Genomic DNA, 20078 nt, shown 5'->3' on the forward strand with positions numbered 1-20078 from the left:
AAGAAATCGGTATTGCGGTGATAGACTTATTTGTATCGTAGCTCCGCAGCCACGTTCGTTGTTGGCAATATTTGCTTATATATATATATATATATATATAGCACGCCGTTGTGATATGTCTCCCGTTTTTAGAGTGGCTCAACCATTTGTAATTTCGGCATGAAAATACCGAGGTGATATTCATTTCATATTTAACTAAATTTTCTTCATAAATATCTAAAACTCCAAAGTAAATTCAGCAGTGCTGATTACACGAAACCGCTGACGAGTATTTTGCTGCCTATTATATTACGTATATGAACTACAACAAATTCAAGGTGTGATGGCACTACGTAACTCGTATCCACTCTAAATATACGGCTCGATGAACTGGATGTGCTTATGCTTAGCTCAAGATTCAGAAAAGCTGATCAGACAGCAAACTTTGCAGGAAGTTTCCCAATATCAGCGCAAAATTAATGACTGAAATCTTCCTAGCACAATTAAAAATTTATACATATGGAATCGGGCGTTAAATGTGTATCGTAATTTGCTCTTGGAAGCTAGGTTGCACGTATCTTGCATTTTGTGTGTGCTACTGTAATCCTCTTGCTGTCAGTGGCTTTGAAAAGTTTTTGATGAAACAAAACAAACGTAGAAGTCTTGTGTTAATAATAAAATATCTGCGAATATTACCAATGTCTCCGCATCTTATTTAGGACACCGCTGAAATAGTAGATGCATGTCCAGGATGATTAGATATTAGCGTGTGTGATCAAAATATGTGCATTACGAACAGGTTGGTCGTGGTGTTCGTCGACAACGAGCAACACTGGGGAAAGGATTTCTTGTTCGATGCACCTTTAAAAAAAAACTCAGACAAGCTGTCACTTTTAAACATGTTTCCGACCCAAATGTATCGTTTCACCCACAGTTGAAGCGGTAACGAGCAGTCTGTCATAGTTGGTCACTTTGCTGAGATCAAATACAGGCATGCGCTCCCGGGTAAGGTGCCTACGGCTGGAGCGTTCTTGACGCTTATTGTCATATAAACGGAAATCCGTCCAATATTTTACTCGTATTTACATGTCTAACCTTACACTTGTACACGTATATTCCACAAACGAGTAGCGAACGATATTGCCAGTAAGTCAAGTGGAACTGCATGACGAGCAAAGACCATTTTTGATACAATGATATCGACTGAATGAGCGTAATATGATTATTTATTTACGACCGTGTCGAACCAGTACCGGCTAGCCTCGCCGCATCCTAACAGAAGAGAACCATAGTCCTTACAAGCTTAAATTACATAAATTCATAACAGGGTAAAATCATCGTCAAAACCACGCAGCATTTTCGTGTAAGCTTTTCATACTCCATACATATGTACTTTACTGTATTCCGTCAAATATCCGTCGGGAGTGTACTCAAGCACAAACATAAAATATAGGAGAAATAAAGTAATACGCTGGCTGCTTGGATTTGCTTTGTGCGCGCCTATGCTGCACAAGATTCCATTAAAAAATCGTTATATATACTGCACGTCGTTATGTCTCCTGTTTTGTGAGTGGTTCAACCATTTGTAATTTCAGCATGAAAATACCGAGCTAACATTCATTTCATATTTAACTAAATTTTCTTCATAAATATATAAACTCCAAAGTAAATTCAGCAGTACTGATTACACGAAACCTCTGACGAGTATTTCGCTGCCTATTGTGTCCCCCACTAGAGGGACAGAACTAAATCGTATAAACTGATTTTTTGCAATAACTGAATAGCATTCGGTGACGAGCACCCCCGCCGTAACATCTGCTAAAGTAAGAACGTCATCTCTTTAGATAATGCATATAATACGAAGGAAATTAACTGAATATTCGAGTAAGTGGGTCAAGACTCAAAGTAGATAATATTTGGTTGTTGTTGTTGTTGTTGTTGTTGTTGTGGCCTTCAGTCCTGAGACTGGTTTGATGCTGCTCGGTATAAACTAAAAAAAAATACGATCCAATCCGAAAATCTGCAAATTGTAAAATATATTGAACATTTTACTTAAAGTACATGTAGAGCGAGGCAACGGACATAAGTGCATAACGTCAGTATCAACCTTTCTACCCAACATAAAATGGGACTGTATTAACTAGAAACCAAATTTATATGTAAGTAAAAAAAATTAAATGAGACTTATTGCTGAACCGTGGTATTTTTAGTGCGGTTTTATTCTAACTTACAAACATCAAGAAATACTTTTACTGCTTTGGATCCATTTTTACGCGATTTCGGTTTAGGACGACTGTGTGTGTATGCCGGTGAAGATTCGTGTAGTGATCAATACTATTTCGGCAAGATTACAAAGAAATATTAACATTATGCTTCTTCAGGCCCAGTTTCACCAAAATCACATCCCTCCAAAATATTCAAGCAACTAAGCACCAATGCTTTAAAGGTGACACACAAACTGCTGTAATGCCCACGCCGTCAAACTGACGCGAATCATACGTATGATAAGTAACAGCTGTCGGAGCTCACATAAAATGCATCCAGAAAACTATTTTACTTGGATAGTTACGCTATTTGACTAAAAAAAAGTCTGTGAACAGCAGCTACAGCTAGTAAGCAGTATTTTCCTGGCCGACGTGTATTGCAGCGCTGTCGTGATGAACCAACAATCGAGTCGCCATCATTGACGGATGGTTTCAAGAACTTTTCACTATTTGAGGCGTCCACTGCCTTGGATTTTTCTTCCTAATGAAATGTCACCGTCGTATGCCAGTCTGAAAGACTGCTACCACACCAGTCATGACACCACTATTATCGCACTGTGATTAGTACTCTGCCGCTATTAAACAGATATGTGATGTGGTTGTATCCTTTGTATAAACAAGATAAAATTACAATCATATTGCAATTAACTGACAGTTTATCACGAACCACTAGAGGGACAGAACTAAATCATATAAACTGATTTTTTTTTCAATAGTTGAACAGCATTCTGTGACGAGCACCCCCACCTTAACATCGGCTAAAATAAGAACGTCATGTCTCTAGATAATGCATATAAGACGAAGGAAATTAACTGAATATTAGAGTTCATCGACCAATATTTTTATACTACTTTACTAGTCGTGATAACTATAATGTTTTCATAAGGCTACGTGGAATAATAAATAGCAGATTGATAGTTAGTATTTAAAATAACAACGGTCGTACTAGACTTTATTTACATTTTTAGCCACTGAATTACAGACCGTTCAAAATTTTTTTTTAATTCTGGGAACAACTATGTCTCTATTAGATGTTCTTATCTAAGAAACCGCAACAGCATTCACTGATTTCTTTCTACGAACGCGTCGTTTATTCAACAATTACAGCACTATTTTGAACTGTAGGTACTATAGCAATATACTTCGAAAGTTACCCGAAACCTAAGAAATGTGTTCACAATGGGTGGGAGTGTGCTCCACAAGTGTGATAAAAGGAGGACAAGATATTGCAGATGCTAATATCACTGTAGGCCATTTCATAGTTGAAGCTGCAGTTTTTCTTTTTCGTGCTTACAGAAGTTTACTGGCAATATTCGTTCCAAAGGTAACATTTAAGTTTTATGCACAGTCTTTAAAAATATTTGAGTTGTTTATTTATTTTTACCCTGATGTGACAGTGTTCTAATTTGCGATAGTTCCAGAAAGCTTGACATGCATTCACTGCGTCACTTAAAACTACACATACGATTCAGAGCGGATATTGCGTGCAAGTTTTACGTGCAAACCTACGGTAATTTTGAACCTCTAGATTTCGACAACAGTTACTATATAGCGAAAAGAATTTCAGCGGTCTCCAAGATCGTCATCTTAAGAATATGTGGTAAAAATTTCTCTGATTTGCCATGTACAGAAATTGTAGAAGTGACCATCACCACAATTGGTACACTCCGTACCCCAAAAAATCGGGACTTTTCGGGGACTTCCCAGGAATCCCTCATCAGCAAATGGCGTTTTTGTAAGACACTTAAGATGCACCCTAGACCACACCTAACGCAAAAGAATCAACCTATTTCCTCAATTTACCTGAGCTGGAGGAAGTGCGTAATGTTTAAATTTTGATCTGTTATGTAGATAGATACAGTACGCCCGTTCTTACGAGAGTTAAACAAATGTTCACTGGGCCAAGAGCTATCTAAAACGCTTGACACCCTACCTCTGTGATTAATAGAACCCGAAATATGACACAACCTCACGCACCCCCCCCCCACCCCCCCCCCCCACCCCCACCCCCCACACCCACCCTCCCACCCCCTCCCACACCCGGCGAAATATCGCATTTTCGCTCTCGGCTTTTTGGAACATATTGGTACAGTTCACGGTCTTGCAGGGATCTATAAGGTATCATATTTCCAGAATGATCACAGAAGATGCTTTATGAATGAAAGCAAAACATATATGGTGTGATGAAATCTTCTCGGGTTATCAGCCGAGTGGTGGCGTCGTCTTGTCGCAACGTTTCGATGAGTTTCGTACCCATCATCTTCTGGCGAAGTCTTCACTTCGCCAGAAGATGATGGGTACGAAACTCATCGAAACGTTGCGACAAGACGACGCCACCACTCGGCTGATAACCCGAGAAGATTTCATCAATGGAATACGCCGAGAAAGACTGCAATCGCATATATATGGTGTGGCTCAAATGGCTCTGAGCACTATGGGACTTAACTGATGAGGTCATGAGTACCCTAGAACTTAGAACTACTTAAACCTAACTAACCTAAGGACATCACACACACCCATGCCCGAGGCAGGATTCGAACCTGCTACCGTAGCGGTCGCGCGATTCCAGACTGTAGCACCTAGAACCACTCGGCCAGTATATGGTGTAAAATATTCTTTAACTGCAGTAATTTTATGAGGAAAAACTCGAAAATAATTAACTCCCATATTACTTTAGGAATCCTACGTTTTCTCCTGCAGTCATATGTATTGTTGCCATTATTAACTGCCGTCTTTGAGGACGTGAGTTCCCATTCATAGCGACATCATTATTGCTGGAAAATCATGTATCGTAAACTCACTGCGGCCAATACTGACACACTAAGTATTTCTCATTCTTGAATTGCTATAATGCAGTCAACAATGTTTTATAGACTCTTCCCAAATTATTTCACTGACGTAGATTCTACTAGCATGTTGTGTTTAGATTGTTGTACGAACACCTAAATGACTGTTGTTGGGATAAGGGATCATGTCATACCGAATCAACTAGAGTCGAGAGACAAGGGAAGAAGCCTGCAGTAGACGAGATACCTGAACAGTTCTACATAGACTACGATAGAACTGGCTCACCATCAAGTAGCAGTTTACAATAAGTCGCTGAAACAATGAAGCAGTTCGAAGACATTGGAAAAGTCACACATCATTTCGGTTTACGAGAGGGATCATCGGGCATATGCAAATAACGATGGGCCTACATCGCTGACGTCAATCTGAACTGTGGAAGGGCGTTACATGCTAGCTTATAATCACCCTTTTTTGGAGATCAAAAATCGACACAGTAAGAATAATCACGTGTCATGCAAATAGTAGTCTTGTGACACGCAGGTCGTTCCGTTCGTCCTTGATATTTAGAAGGCATTAGGTAACGACGGCCACATTGATGTATTCGTTGGCTTCCTGAAAGGGCTGTGTACAAGCGCCACACTGCCACATAGTGAAAACGTAAGAAATCACGAAATTTCAAATCAGATTTGCGATTTATTTTGGAATTCCTAGCATCTAGAACTCTAGCCGATGTGAAAGTAGTAAAGAGTGTATTTGCAGTGCTAAAGGTCCGTCACTGCTCGCAATACACACAAATGATTTGACGAATAACAACAGAATCTTTAAGGGTCTGTTGTACTTCTATGTAAGGAAATCACAATATCAGGAAATTCTTTCTGAAACGCCACGTGGAGAATATACACTTGGTGCGTAGACTGGCAGTTGACCCTAAACACAAATAAATGTAACGATTGAACATAATTAGCCGAAAAGAAACGTAAGTCTCCGACAAAAGGGTTAACTTGCAGAATTCTCGTTTGACATATTTTCAAGAGTTAATCGTGAGTATGAGGCCCTTAAAATATTGAATCTATGGAGGAGTTAGGGAAAATTTAAAGAATAGTGCTTTTTATCATAGACTGGTTTAGTGCGGGCGAGAAGGTTAGTTAGAGTTCATCGAACTTCAGTGGCACGCTCTACGAGACCTGCATTGTTACGGAGAGGTTTGCTGCTAAAACTCCGAGAACGTGCGTCCCAAGAGCAGTCAAGCAACGTAGTACTTCCTCCCATATATGTACATCTAGATGAATATGAGGATAAAATCACAAAATTTAGTGCTCGTGCCATGTCTCGTCGACAGTCGTTCTTCCCGAACCCCAGTCGTGAACAGAATACAGCACGGAAAAGCAGTAGTGCTACACGAAGCGTTCTCCGTCGCACACCTTAGTGACTTGATGAGAATAAATATATTTATAGATGCTGTGATACGAACAGGCTGCTGAGTCTCATTGATTCCGATGTTTGACTTAATAACAAAGAATTTAATCTTCGATAGTGTCTGCTAATAATTAGTATGGTGGAAACATTCTTCATATTGGTTTCCCTGGCGAAGCATGGTCGGAAATCCCAAATCTTGACGTGCGATGATATATTTTTCTCTAAGAATAAACCTACTGCAGAGGAAGGATACTGTAATTATGTATTATAAGAAGATTAGAATAGGCCTGAGGTATCCCTGCCTGTCGTAAGAGGCGAGTAAAAGGAGTCTCACGCGTTTCGACCTTTAGGTGATGGCCCCTGTGGGGTTTGACCTCCATCTTCCTAAATTTTCCCGAAGAGCGAGCCAATTGGAGAAGGGTGTCTTACATGGTGCATCGTGACCATTGTGCATTGAGATCTTTAGCCCACTTTCTCGTCGTCGCATTTCAGTTCCGCTCATTCTCCACCTCTTGGGTGAGATCACCTTCCTGTGTACATTTTCCACCTTGCACTATGTAGTGTCGCTTTCTGCGCCGACAATGACCTTGGACTTCTTAGTACCTCATATCCAGCACGGTAGCCAGTCCGTTGTTGTGGGGCCCCCATGTACCCTGCTGATTGTAGCCCCCTGACAACACAGGGATCGCTCTGCTGATGCATGCGCTGTTAACTCCCCACGTATGCCATGCAGTAGATGCCCATCTCCCTGTGGCATCGGGAATCCCGGCAATGACCATCCTGCCAGGTGGCTCTTCCTGAGACTGGGTGGCGCCCGTGGGGAGGGCCCCTAGTCGGAGTGGGTAGCATCAGGGCGGATGACATGCCACGAAGAGTAGTACGTAATCTCTTGCTGGTGGTCCGCCGCCAGCAGTCTCTAAGCGGGCAAAGTCTAACTTCTGTGCTAAGAAATATGACGCAAATCGTTCCCCTCCCTGGCCAAAACATGGGAGGAACGCCAGGCTAAGGATAGCAGTGAAGCTTATTCGCGAGAGTTGGAGACTCTTTCACATCCATGAAGCCTCAGTTTTTTGTAGAGCATTTGGAGGACAAGTTTGGGGAGTGGAGGGCTTCTCCAAAATGCGCTCTGGGTCATTCTTGATAAAAATAGCATCCTCTGTCCAGTCACGGGCATTACTTGCTTGTTACAAGTTGCGGGATGTTTCTGTTGCCATCACGCCCCATACGAGCTTAAATACGGTCCAGAGCGTTATATTCCACGGGGACCTTCTTTTGCAGTCTGACGACAAGCTGCGTGCCAGTTTAGAGCGTCGAAGTGTTTATTTCGTCCGGCGTGTCCATCGGGGTCCGAGGGATGTAGCCACTGGTGGCTATATCTCGTGCTCTTGGGCACATCCGTTCATGACCTGGGCTACAAGCCTACAAGCTATTGACCAGTGCTACCCTTGTCATCCTTTGGTATCGACCATCCAGGAGTCCATCTATGCCCTGGAACAATTTTACGTTTTATATGTGACGGTGGGTTGTATCATTCTATATAGGTTTTAGCTGATGTCCTTTGCCCTTCTGTGTTTTCCACTCTAATGCTTTTAGGGTGGACGTTTTATATGTGACGCTTTTCCTTTTTATTCTCGTAGTCGGACCGCCACGGTTACCTGCTCTCTTGTTTTTACCCCTTCTAACTCTTTCTTGCTTCTCTCTGTGGTTTTCTTTTCCTGTTTTGTCCATAGTAGCGTTGGCTGTCCTTCTGTCGTTCTTCTGGTTCTTCCTTTCTCCTGTTATTGTGCTCTAAGTCTTCTTTCTTCTTTCCGTGGTGTAATTATTATACCGGGAAAAAGGGACCGATGGCCACGCAGTTTGGTCCCTCCCCTCCCCTCCCCCCTATCACCTCTTTTAAATCAACCAAACAACCATCCCTTAGCTACACATGTTCACCTTCTTATGAAATAAGTAACTTAGAATGTCAAATGTTTACTTTTCTATAGTAACTGGCTTGAATCGTAAGCCTTCGCGTTATCATCGTACTGGAAATGAAATCCTACGCTAATAATTTAATTATAGTTGTTGGTCATGAAAGAACTTTATATTGACGACTGATTATCCCTTTCCACAACCCACACCTGCCACCCAGATGTATAATGAAATGTGCACTTATAAAACGCAGTGTTGCGACGTAAATGTTTATTTCTAAGCGTTCCAGTACGATCACTCACTGTATAAGGAAGATAGCTGATTTCAGTTTTGACTATGTCGTGGAATTGAGCGAAGAGAACTTAAGGGTGCGTTTTGCACATACGGACTTACAGGTGGCGCTGGACTGCAGTCAAGTTGATGACGTAACTGGAAGTCGTTAGAAAGTATAATGTCGGCACACATCCGTGTACAACAGCGTAAAATATGGTTTACATTAAAGCCTTTGGTTCTTTAGCTATACACCACACAGAAGCGTAACTAGCACTTCGTGGAACGTGTACTGAATACAGAATCAGTCGAGACTCAATGAGTGGACACCGGCGGGGAAAGGCTCAGTTTTCATAACTGGTGCAGAGTTAAATCCCCTTCACTCAGCGATTGTTTGCATGTGCCTGCAAGAAAATTCCGTTTTAAACTATTACCTTGAGTTCAGGAAAAGACTTGTCAAAAACCAGAGATCGAATGGAACACACACTAATCTACTTTCAGATCCGGAAAAATGCTGTCAGTGGCGTTCAAAGTAATCAACTACTTGACTTCTGCAAAGCCAGAAATAGTTTCCCATTGCCACTTTTAAAGCGAAATGTCTTCCAAACAACTAATTCGACTCGGGAATGGCTTGTGGGTACGATAGCGTAGACAATACAGTGCTTCTCCTCCGATGGGATATCGATGTCCTAGGTGAAAGCAGCGTCGGACACATTTCAAGAAAGTTACCTGTACCTCGATGACAATATTCACGGATGTATCTCACTCACATAATGGTCATATTGCGAATACAGTGTTGCAGTTTGCAAGATGTTTTAGCAGCACAGCTAGACTATCCCGAATGAAATCATGATAACGTGCTCCATTGGGCGTAGGTGGAAGAACATGGGGCCCAATCAAGACATCACCAACAATGCCTGCCCAAACGTTCACAGAAAATACGTGTTGATGACATGATTGCACAACTGCGTGCGGATCCTCGTCAGCCCACCCATGTTGATAGGAAGGATGATGGAAATAGCATCACATTTGAGGAAGTGGAGAAAATGGTCAATAGATTGCAGTGCAATAAAGCAGCTAGGGGTGGAAATTAAGTCGGAATTCATCAAATACAGTGGAATGTCAGGTCTTAAATAGCTACACAGGATAACTGAAATGGCCTGGGAGTCGGGACAGGTTCAATCAGACTGGACGAAAGCAGTAATCACACCTATCTTTAAACATGGAAACAGAAAAGATTGTAACAACTACAGAGGTATCTCTTTAATCGGCATTGTGGGTAAAATCTTCTCAGGTATTGTTGAAAGGAAAGTGCGAGTATTAGTTGAGGACCAATTGGATGAAAATCGGTGTGGGTTTAGGCCTCTTAGAGGTTGTCAGGACCAGATCTTTACCTTACGACAAATAATAGAGAAGTGTTATGAGTGGAACAGGGAATTGTATCTATGCTTTATAGATCTAGAAAAGGCATATGACCGGGTTCCTAGGAGGCAGTTATTGTGTGTTCTACGAGATTATGGAATAGGAGGCAAACTTTTGCAAGCAATTAAAGGTCTTTACATGGATAGTCAGGCAGTAGTTAGAGTTGACGGTAAACTGAGTTCATGTTTCAGAGTAGCTTCAGGGGTAAGACATCCAATTTAATCATCAGAAACGAAGTAGTACAGTACATACTGACGAAACTAAAATGAGCTCTAACATGGAAATTAAGCGTTTCCGAACACATGTCCACATAACATCTTTTCTTTATTTGTGTGTGAGGGATGTTTCCTGAAAGTTTCGCCGTACCTTTTTATAACACCCTATATATTATGAAGTGCAAATGAACAGTTACGGCGCACATAGATAACTGTAGCTGTATGAGCTATAACTATTCATCTAGACTTCATAATACGTATATATCTTCAGATGTTTTTTGTATATTTGGAAACACCATTTTGACTATCTGGCACGATGATTTGAAAATCGCTCTCGGGTCAAACCAGTCACTGAGTAAATAAAAACACACAACACACACACACACACACACACACACACACACACACACACACACACACACACACACACAGAGAGAGAGAGAGAGAGAGAGAGAGAGAGAGAGAGAGAGAGAGAGAGAGAGAGAGAGAGAGAGAGAAAGGGGGGGGGGGGGTTAATAGCAATAGCAGTCAATGGAGTTGGAGGGCATTTTGGAGCAAGAGCCGAGGAATTCGTTTTTGTTTTGTTTAGTCAGATACGTAGTCATTGTGCTCAAAAGACTTCAGGGTAAATGCTACAATAGACTCATTCTTCACTATAAAATTTTTGTTCTTACCACATTCTGTAAATGTGTTTTATGCCGAATTATATGCAATCTTGAGGGCAGTGGAAGAGATGAACACTAAATTCTTTATCTCCTCTGATTTTCTAAGTGCCGTAGAGGCTACGTGTGGTATGTATACCGATAATGTAGATATCCTTCAGCGCCTGCGAGTAGAAGCCTCTTTCTGTTGGATACGACGGCAGGAGAATTCTGGGAAGCAAATCTACAGATGTAGCAGACAAGGACGCATTCATGGGAAAAAATATAATGTACAGTCCACGTACATACAGCTGGCTCGCTATGAATTCACAGTGGGAGAAGTGCCAGGGAGTGTAACACAAGAATCTGCGGTCGTTAAAGCTCCTACCGGTCACTGAGGCACTATGAAGCGAATTAGAACGCTGTTCCGTAACACATCGTTGTTGAGTATCGGCGTGAGGACATAGGAGCTGTTCTAACAGGTTTTTTTAAAGAAACCATAGTACGGTCCAGCCGCAGGTCAGTGCCATTATGCATTATGTATCTCGCGTCCGTGCCGTTTATGTCCAGCTTCCCCTCTTGCTTAGCCCGCATCTCGTGGTCGTGCGGTAGCGTTCTCGCTTCCCACGCCCGGGTTCCCGAGTTCGATTACCGGCGGGTCAGGGATTTTCTCTGCCTCGTGATGGCTGGGTGTTGTGTGCTGTCCTTAGGTTAGTTAGGTTTAAGTAGTTCTAAGATCTAGGGGACTGATGACCATAGATGTTAAGTCCCATAGTGCTCAGAGCCATTTGAACCAATCCCCTCTTGCTTAGGCGCCGCGCCCTATTCAAATGCAGTCTGCTTCCTACGGGTACGACGCCAGGGCATTGACCGGTGTCCCGCTGTAACCAGCAGCGGCGAGGCAGGCTCTATTCGCCACATATCCTCCAGGTCGTTCTTCGGACTTGACAGGTAGCCCACCGCATTTAGTTGAAGTGGACGAGTTATGAGCGGCCTAGGAAAGAAATCTGAGAAAATCGTCCCGCTACTTCAAACTGGTGTGTCAGTCTTATCTACTAAGTGTCTTAACCAAACTGAAACTGAAACATTAAGCAGTAACAGTATGCAGCGCTCGACCAGTTAAGGTGTTGTTGCTCGGCACTAGCATTTTAAGTGGCTACTGCAGGCTGTGCATGATCAAGAGGATGACCCCACAGATATCGAAGTTGACATGTAAAGAGGGGAGATGTCTGTTGAAGCTGTGTTTAGCTGAATTTCTCGCTAGCAATCTGCAAATTGTCGACTTCTAAACTTCTGATTACAGATTATTGTGTAGAATCGGCGTAGCTACTCAACTTTGGAATGTGAACTTATTATTCATATTACCAAATGTGATTTTAATTAATCTGTTTGTAAATTGGATTGAATAAAACAGCAATTCACAGAATAATTAGAAAGACTGTTACATAATTTAGGTTTGCCCTTTTACAAAACCGCATCTATTTTGCTTATATGAAGTTTCACCAATTGAAAATTGTACCTAATATACTGTCGCATATGTTAATTTAGGCCCTGAAACAAATTCTTACCGTGCAACGAATAACTTGACTGTGCTCTGGCTGCACTGCAAATTATGAGCTGAAATAAATCACTGCCTGGCAGATAGCTTCTTATTTTTATTTTATTTAAGTTGTTTCAGCAGATTAGTTTTTGGTTCTCTTTCCCAAATAAAAAGTACAAGGCCTGACAACGCAAATTTTACCGAACATGTGTCTTTGGGGATATGCTTTCGTGCGTTTTATAAACTAATATTCGTATACATAGGCCGGGCCGCGTTCACTAAAACAGGAAGATCGTGATAGTGGTTACGAGAAAGCGCTCATTAGACTTGTATTTGGCTGCGAAAGTGATTCGCATTTATGTACGGGAATAGCCTGTAGTCAGTGCAACGCAGAGAGAAAACAAATATCAGAACAGAGTGAATGTTACCATAACTGTGGTACCTCAATATAACAGCACCCATTTCCTCCGTAGCGAAGTGTTCTATTGTGCTGAGCACCTCTGCAAACGAGTGTGCCACGGAGGAAGGAGCAGGGAGCTGGTATAGGCCACAGTCGGGAAACTAACTTTCCTGTCACCTGCCTAAGTGCAGTGTAAAGCCACAGTATTATACAAGCCTGAAAGCTTACAATGTGCAAGCATCATACGAGAAAAACACTATGTGCAACCGGAATGGATGATCAGCATCTGGGTAGGAGACATCAGTCAATGGATCACTTTTTATAACGTGTGTTTGAAGATCATCGCTATAGATCAAAACACCATTCACGCTTGTCTCCAACTCCGCTGTCAGGTGTAGTCTCAACTTCATTCAATTACATTTTGCTTATTAAACACATGTAAGGCAAAACTGGATTGTGTCTTAGTACCACCGATTGGGCTTTCTGCCGTTCGAAGTAACGTAGACTCGCGGGCTTAGCAATTTGGTTATCATATTCTGGAGGGTATGTAGATTTTCTTGAAGCGACATTCTTAAGTGTCGATTACTGTGAATGCCTCTGCCTCTGGCTGCACACCCAGTTCAACGAATATTTTTTAGATATTGTTGATAGTATTGTAATGTTCTAGTAGTTTTAGGAACCTAAGAGGAGTTACGGTGGTGTCTGTGTTACGAAGTACGCGGTGTCTGTACCAGTTATATCTTACGGTTACTAGCATAGTGTCCCGATTATGAAACTAGGGCCATCAGTAATATACAGGGTGGTCCATTGATCGTGACCGGGCCAAATATCTCACGGAATAAGCGTCAAACGAAAAAACTACAAAGAACGAAACTTGTCTAGCTTGCAGGGGGAAATCAGATGGCGCTATGGTTGACCCACTAGATGGCGCTGCCATAGGTCAAACGGATATCAACTCCGTTTTTTAAAATAGGAACCCCCATGTTTTATTACATATTCGAGTAGTGCGTAAAGAAATATGAATGTTTTAGTTGGACCTCTTTTTTCGCCTTGTGATATATGGCGCTGTAATAGTCACAAACATATGGCTCACAATTTTAGACGAACAGTTGGTAACAGGTAGGTTTTTTAAATTAAAATACAGAACGTAGATGCGTTTGAACATTTTATTTCGGTTGTTCCAATGCGATACATGTACCTTTGTGAACTTATCATCTCTGAGAACACATGCTGTTACAGCGTGATTACCTGTAAATACCACATTAATGCAATAAATTCTCAAAATGATGTCCGTCAGCCTCAAAACATTTGGCAATAAGTGTAACGACATTCCTCTCAACAGCGGGTAGTTCGTCTTCCGTCATGTTCGCACGTGCATTGACAGTGCGCTGACGCAAGTTCTCAGGCGTTGTCGGTGGATCACAGTGGCAAATATCCTTCAACTTTCCCCACAGAAAAAAATCCGTGGACGTCAGATCTGGTGAACGTGCGGGCCATTATATGGTGCTTCGACGACCAATCCACCTGTCACGAAATGTGCTATTCAATACCGCTCCAACTAAGCGCGAGCTATGTGCCGGGTATCCATCATGTTGGAAGTACATCGCCATTCTGTCATGCAGTGAAACATCTTGTAGTAACATCGGTAGAACACTACGTAGGAAATCAGCATACATTGCACCATTTAGATTGCCATCGTTAAATGGGGACCAATTATCCTTCCTCCCATAATGCCGCACGATACATTAACCCGCCAAGGTCACTTGTGTTCCAGTTGTCGCAGCAGTCGTGGGTTTTCCGTTGCCCAATAGAGCATATTATGCCAGTTTACTTTACCGCTGTTTGTGAATGAAATAGAAAATCTGTCATCATCCCGTAATTTCTCTTGTGCCCAGTGGCAGGACTGCACACGACGTTCAAAGTCATTGCCATGCAATTCCTGGTGCATAGAAATCTGGTACGGGTGCAATCCATGTTGATGTAACATTCTCAACACCGACGTTTTTGAGATTACCGATTCTCGCGCAATTTGTCTGCTACTGATGTGCGGATTACCCTCGACAGCAGCTCAAACACCTACTAGGGCATCATCATTGGTTGCAGGTCGTGGTTGACGTTTCACATGTGGCTGAACACTTCCTGTTTCCTTAAATAACGTAACTATCCGGCGAACGGTCCGGACACTTGGATGATGTTGTCCAGGATACCGAGCTGCATACATAGCACACGCCCGTTGGGCATTTTGATCACAATAGCCATACATCAACACGATATCGACCTTTTACGCAATTGGTAACCGGTCAATTTTAACACGGCTAATGTATCACGAAGCAAATACCGTCCGCACTGGCGGAATGTTACGTGATACCACGTAGTTATACGTTTGTGACTATGACAGCACCATCTATCACAAAGCGAAAAATGTGGTCCAACTATAACATTCAAATTTCTTTACGTACTACACTAATATGTAATAAAAAATGGGGTTTCCTATTTTAAAAAACGCAGTTGATATCCGTTTGACCTATATATATATAATGTGTGTGTGTGTGTGTGTGTGTGTGTGTGTGTGTGTGTGTGTGTGTGTGTGTGTGTGTGTTGCTTACTCTGTGACAAAAGTAATGGGATAGCGATAAACACATATACACGAATCCAATACTCAGAGACCTCCGGTGTCAAAAGTGTGCCGACAATATCAAATTTCAGGCATTACCTCTCTCCACAGACAACGCAGTGGCCGACGATCTTCACTTAATGACTGAGAGCAGCGGCGTTTGCACAGGGTTGTGACTGCCAACAGGCAAGCAGTTCTCCTGGGCCCGTGACCATATCCGTTGGACCTTAGACGGCTAAAAAGCTTTGGTCTGGTCAGATGAATCCCGACTTCAGTTGGTAAGAGCTGATGGTAGGGTTCGAGTTGAGCGCAGATCCCACGAAACCATGGACCCAAGTTGTCAACAAGGCACTATGCGAGCTAGCATTGGCTCCATAATGGTGTAGGATATGTTTACATAAAATGAACTGGGTCCTCTAGTCCAACTGAACCGATCATTCACTGGAAATAGGTATGTTCCGCTACTCAGAGACCATTTGCAGCCATTTATGGACTTCATGTTCCCAAACTATGATGGACTATTTATGGATGACGATACGTCATGTCATCGTGCCACAACTGTCCGCGAATGGTTTGAAGAACATTCTAGACAATTTGAGCACATGATTTGGCCACTGAGATGGCCCGACATGAATCCCACCGAACATTTGTGGGACATAATCGCGAGGACAGTTCGTGCACAACATTCTGCACAGGCTAAAGTTTTGGAATTATGGACAACTTGTTCAGTCCATTTCACATTGAGTTGCTGCACTACGCCGGGCAAATGGAGGTCCGGCAAGATATTAGGAGGTATCCCACGTCTTTTGTCACCTCAGTGTGTTGCTAACGAACTACCAGTCTCTTTCTCAGACCTTGAATCATTTTTATGTGACTTCCGCAGTTGTAGTAGACAACAGGTAATGAAAAAGCTAGAAGAGTGACTTTTAGTCATTATTTAGCTTTTACGACAGCTCCTCTCTGCGTCAGCCAGGCAACTTGACCTGTTTCCTACGTTTTACTGTTTCCGTGTTGGCGTTACCAGACAGGGACGTTGCAGACAAACTACGGATACACAGTGCCAAAACTGTCCTTGCGGGAATACCCTGACATAGGGTATCGATGTGCACCCAACTCTCTGAAGTTTGTAGCGTGCAACCCTTATAACTACAGTACTGACAAACAACATTCCCGCATATTAACTGGGGACAACAACGAAAAAAGAAATGATTAACTCCACAAATAATTCAACATTGGAAACATCAAGCCCAAAAATGGCTCTGAGCACTATGGGACTTAACATCTGAGGTCATCAGTCCCCCAGAACTTAGAACTACTTAAACCTAACCAACCTAAGGACATCACACACATCCATGCCCGAGGCAGGATTCGAACCTGCGACCGTAGCGGTCAGGCGGTTCCGGACTGAAGCGCCTAGAACCGCACGGCCACACCGGCCGACAGCCCAAAAATGATCGTGGGTATGAATAACATGAATTTTAAACAGCTGGTGCGCACACAGACAAAGAACAAGTCCTTTATTTGTTGGAGCAGCCCGTTCTGCGTCAAGTATCTCTTAGCTCAGAGGAACTGAGCACAAACTATTGTGAACTGGGGGGTGTCCACTTTGATGAAACTCTCTCTACCTCTGAAAACGACTGATGCAGGTGTTCTGGTAGGACGGATGTGTGAGTTCTAGGGCAGCGCGCGCACAAAATGAAAGTAAATTGAATGGTGAGTAGTAAAATACACTCCTGGAAATTGAAATAAGAACACCGTGAATTCATTGTCCCAGGAAGGGGAAACTTTATTGACACATTCCTGGGGTCAGATACATCACATGATCACACTGACAGAACCACAGGCACATAGACACAGGCAACAGAGCATGCACAATGTCGGCACTAGTACAGTGTATATCCACCTTTCGCAGCAATGCAGGCTGCTATTCTCCCATGGAGACAATCGTAGAGATGCTGGATGTAGTCCTGTGGAACGACTTGCCATGCCATTTCCACCTGGCGCCTCAGTTGGACCAGCGTTCGTGCTGGACGTGCAGACCGCGTGAGACGACGCTTCATCCAGTCCCAAACATGCTCAATGGGGGACAGATCCGGAGATCTTGCTGGCCAGGGTAGTTGACTTACACCTTCTAGAGCACGTTGGGTGGCACGGGATACATGAGGACGTGCATTGTCCTGTTGGAACAGCAAGTTCCCTTGCCGGTCTAGGAATGGTAGAAGGATGGGTTCGATGACGGTTTGGATGTACCGTGCACTATTCAGTGTCCCCTCGACGATCACCAGAGGTGTACGGCCAGTGAAGGAGATCGCTCCCCACACCATGATGCCGGGTGTTGGCCCTGTGTGCCTCGGTCGTATGCAGTCCTGATTGTGGCGCTCACCTGCACGGCGCCAAACACGCATACGACCATCATTGGCACCAAGGCAGAAGCGACTCTCATCGCTGAAGACGACACGTCTCCATTCGTCCCTCCATTCACGCCTTCGCGACACCACTGAAGGCGGGCTGCACGATGTTGGGGCGTGAGCGGAAGACGGCCTAACGGTGTGCGGGACCGTAGCCCAGCTTCATGGAGACGGTTGCGAATGGTCCTCGCCGATACCCCAGTAGCAACAGTGTCCCTAATTTGCTGGGAAGTGGCGGTGCGGTCCCCTACGGCACTGCATAGGATCCTACGGTCTTGGCATGCATCTGTGCGTCGCTGCGGTCCGGTCCCAGGTCGACGGGCACGTGAACCTTCCGCCGACCACTGGCGACAACATCGATGTACTGTGGAGACCTCACGCCCCACGTGTTGAGCAATTCGGCGGTACGTCCACCCGGCCTCCCGCATGCCCACTATACGCCCTCGCTCAAAGTCCGTCAACTGCACATACGGTTCACGTCCACGCTGTCGCGGCATGCTACCAGTGTTAAAGACTGCGATGGAGCTCCGTATGCCACGGCAAACTGGCTGACACTGACGGCGGCGGTGCACAAATGCTGCGAAGCTAGCGCCATTCGACGGCCAACACCGCGGTTCCTGGCGTGTCCGCTGTGCCGGGCGTGTGATCATTGCTTGTACAGCCCTCTCGCAGTGTCCGGAGCAAGTATGGTGGGTCTGACACACCGATGTCAATGTGTTCTTTTTTCCATTTCCAGGAGTGTATATTATTCAACTTTGGTAACAATGGTTCAGTTGTAGAATTCAGGTTTAACCTATCTGTCCTGCGTTGATTACAGTTCCATGATCACAAACTTAATAATGTTCTTTGAACTAAAGTCGGAAGAAAACTGATCTCCTGTCTTGATGAACTATTGGAAGAACAGTTGCAAACAAACAGTAGTTAGTTAAATCTCTACGTGATAATTCTATTCACTGTTGTGTTTCTACTAAAGTGTAACCACTGTCTATCTACCGACCGCTGCTTCTATCTCACTTGAAGTCACGACGAACGTTCTGCAGGAACTCCGTAGCATGACCCGGACTGACTTACAACTTGCACTCACAACTTATACTCGTGCACGGTACTTAAGTGCGTTTCTCTGTTCCTGGTAGTGCTACCGCTCCAGCTCCAGTGAGCGTGATTCTCGCCAGCAGGTGATTGGTTTGAATGTCGCGATATTCCTGCTGCGAAAGGCCGTCCACGGTACTTTCAGTACCAAACCTTTTATGGTATCTCAGTACACCACACAAACGCTGTAGGCTCTCGAATTCTCCAATGATAAATATTGAAACAAATGAAATGAAAGTCAACTAAAATCTGTCAACAGAGAGAAAGTGATTGGACCTGATGGATCAGGTGTACGTTATAAACAGTGTTATTCATAACCACCTCTGCGGTTGAGAAGACGACTGAGTGAGAACAAGAAGACGTACAGTGGACAGAGCATCTCTCAAAGTTTCGAATCGTAATGTCTATCATGTTGCTCTAAGGGCAAGCGTGTCAAAAAATATAGACCAAGGCTTCACAGCAAATGGGCTCGGCTAGCAGACTGTGAGTGCAGGCCTGCGAACAACGAGTGCTGTATTCCCTTCATCGTCGCTGAGAATAGGATGCTGTAAACAAGGAATAGGTTATGTAAACGAGCAGATCGATAATGAGGGGGAAATGCTTCAAGAAATCAACACTGAAGAACCAAAGAAGCTGGTACACCTGCCTAATATCGTGTAGGCCGCCTGCGAGGGCGCAGAAGAGTCGCAACACGGCGTGGCATGGACTCGACTAATGTCTGAAGTAGTGCTGCAGGGAACTGACACGATAAATCCTACAGGGCTGTTCATAAATCTGTAAGAGTATATGGGATGGGGATTAATGGATGCATGTGACCAGACAGGATGCTTAAGTACGTATCACTTGTCAGAGTCGTATCTAGACGTATCAGGCGTCCCATATCACACTAACTGCGCACCCCCACACCATGATAGTGTCTCCCCCAGCTTGAACAGTCCACTATAGACATGCAGCGCCAATGGATTCATGAGGTTCTCTCCATACCCATACACGTCCATCCGCTCTACACAATTGGAAATGAGTCTCATCCGCCCGTGCGCCAACTATAACACCACGTTCAAACTCCCTTAAATCTTGATAATATGCCATTTAGCAGCAGTAACCGATCAAACAACTGTGCCA

General features: G+C 43.7%; 1 protein-coding gene across 7 annotated transcripts in view; it reads left to right on the plus strand.

The window, feature by feature from the left end:
* LOC126298824 (solute carrier family 41 member 2-like) overlaps positions 1 to 20078 on the plus strand; it is an 874873-nt gene that overhangs the window by 327404 nt on the left and 527391 nt on the right. The gene's annotated exons all lie outside the window — the stretch shown is intronic.

The sequence above is a fragment of the Schistocerca gregaria genome, chromosome X (assembly GCF_023897955.1).
Source record: "Schistocerca gregaria isolate iqSchGreg1 chromosome X, iqSchGreg1.2, whole genome shotgun sequence".
Taxonomy (NCBI): domain Eukaryota; kingdom Metazoa; phylum Arthropoda; class Insecta; order Orthoptera; family Acrididae; genus Schistocerca; species Schistocerca gregaria.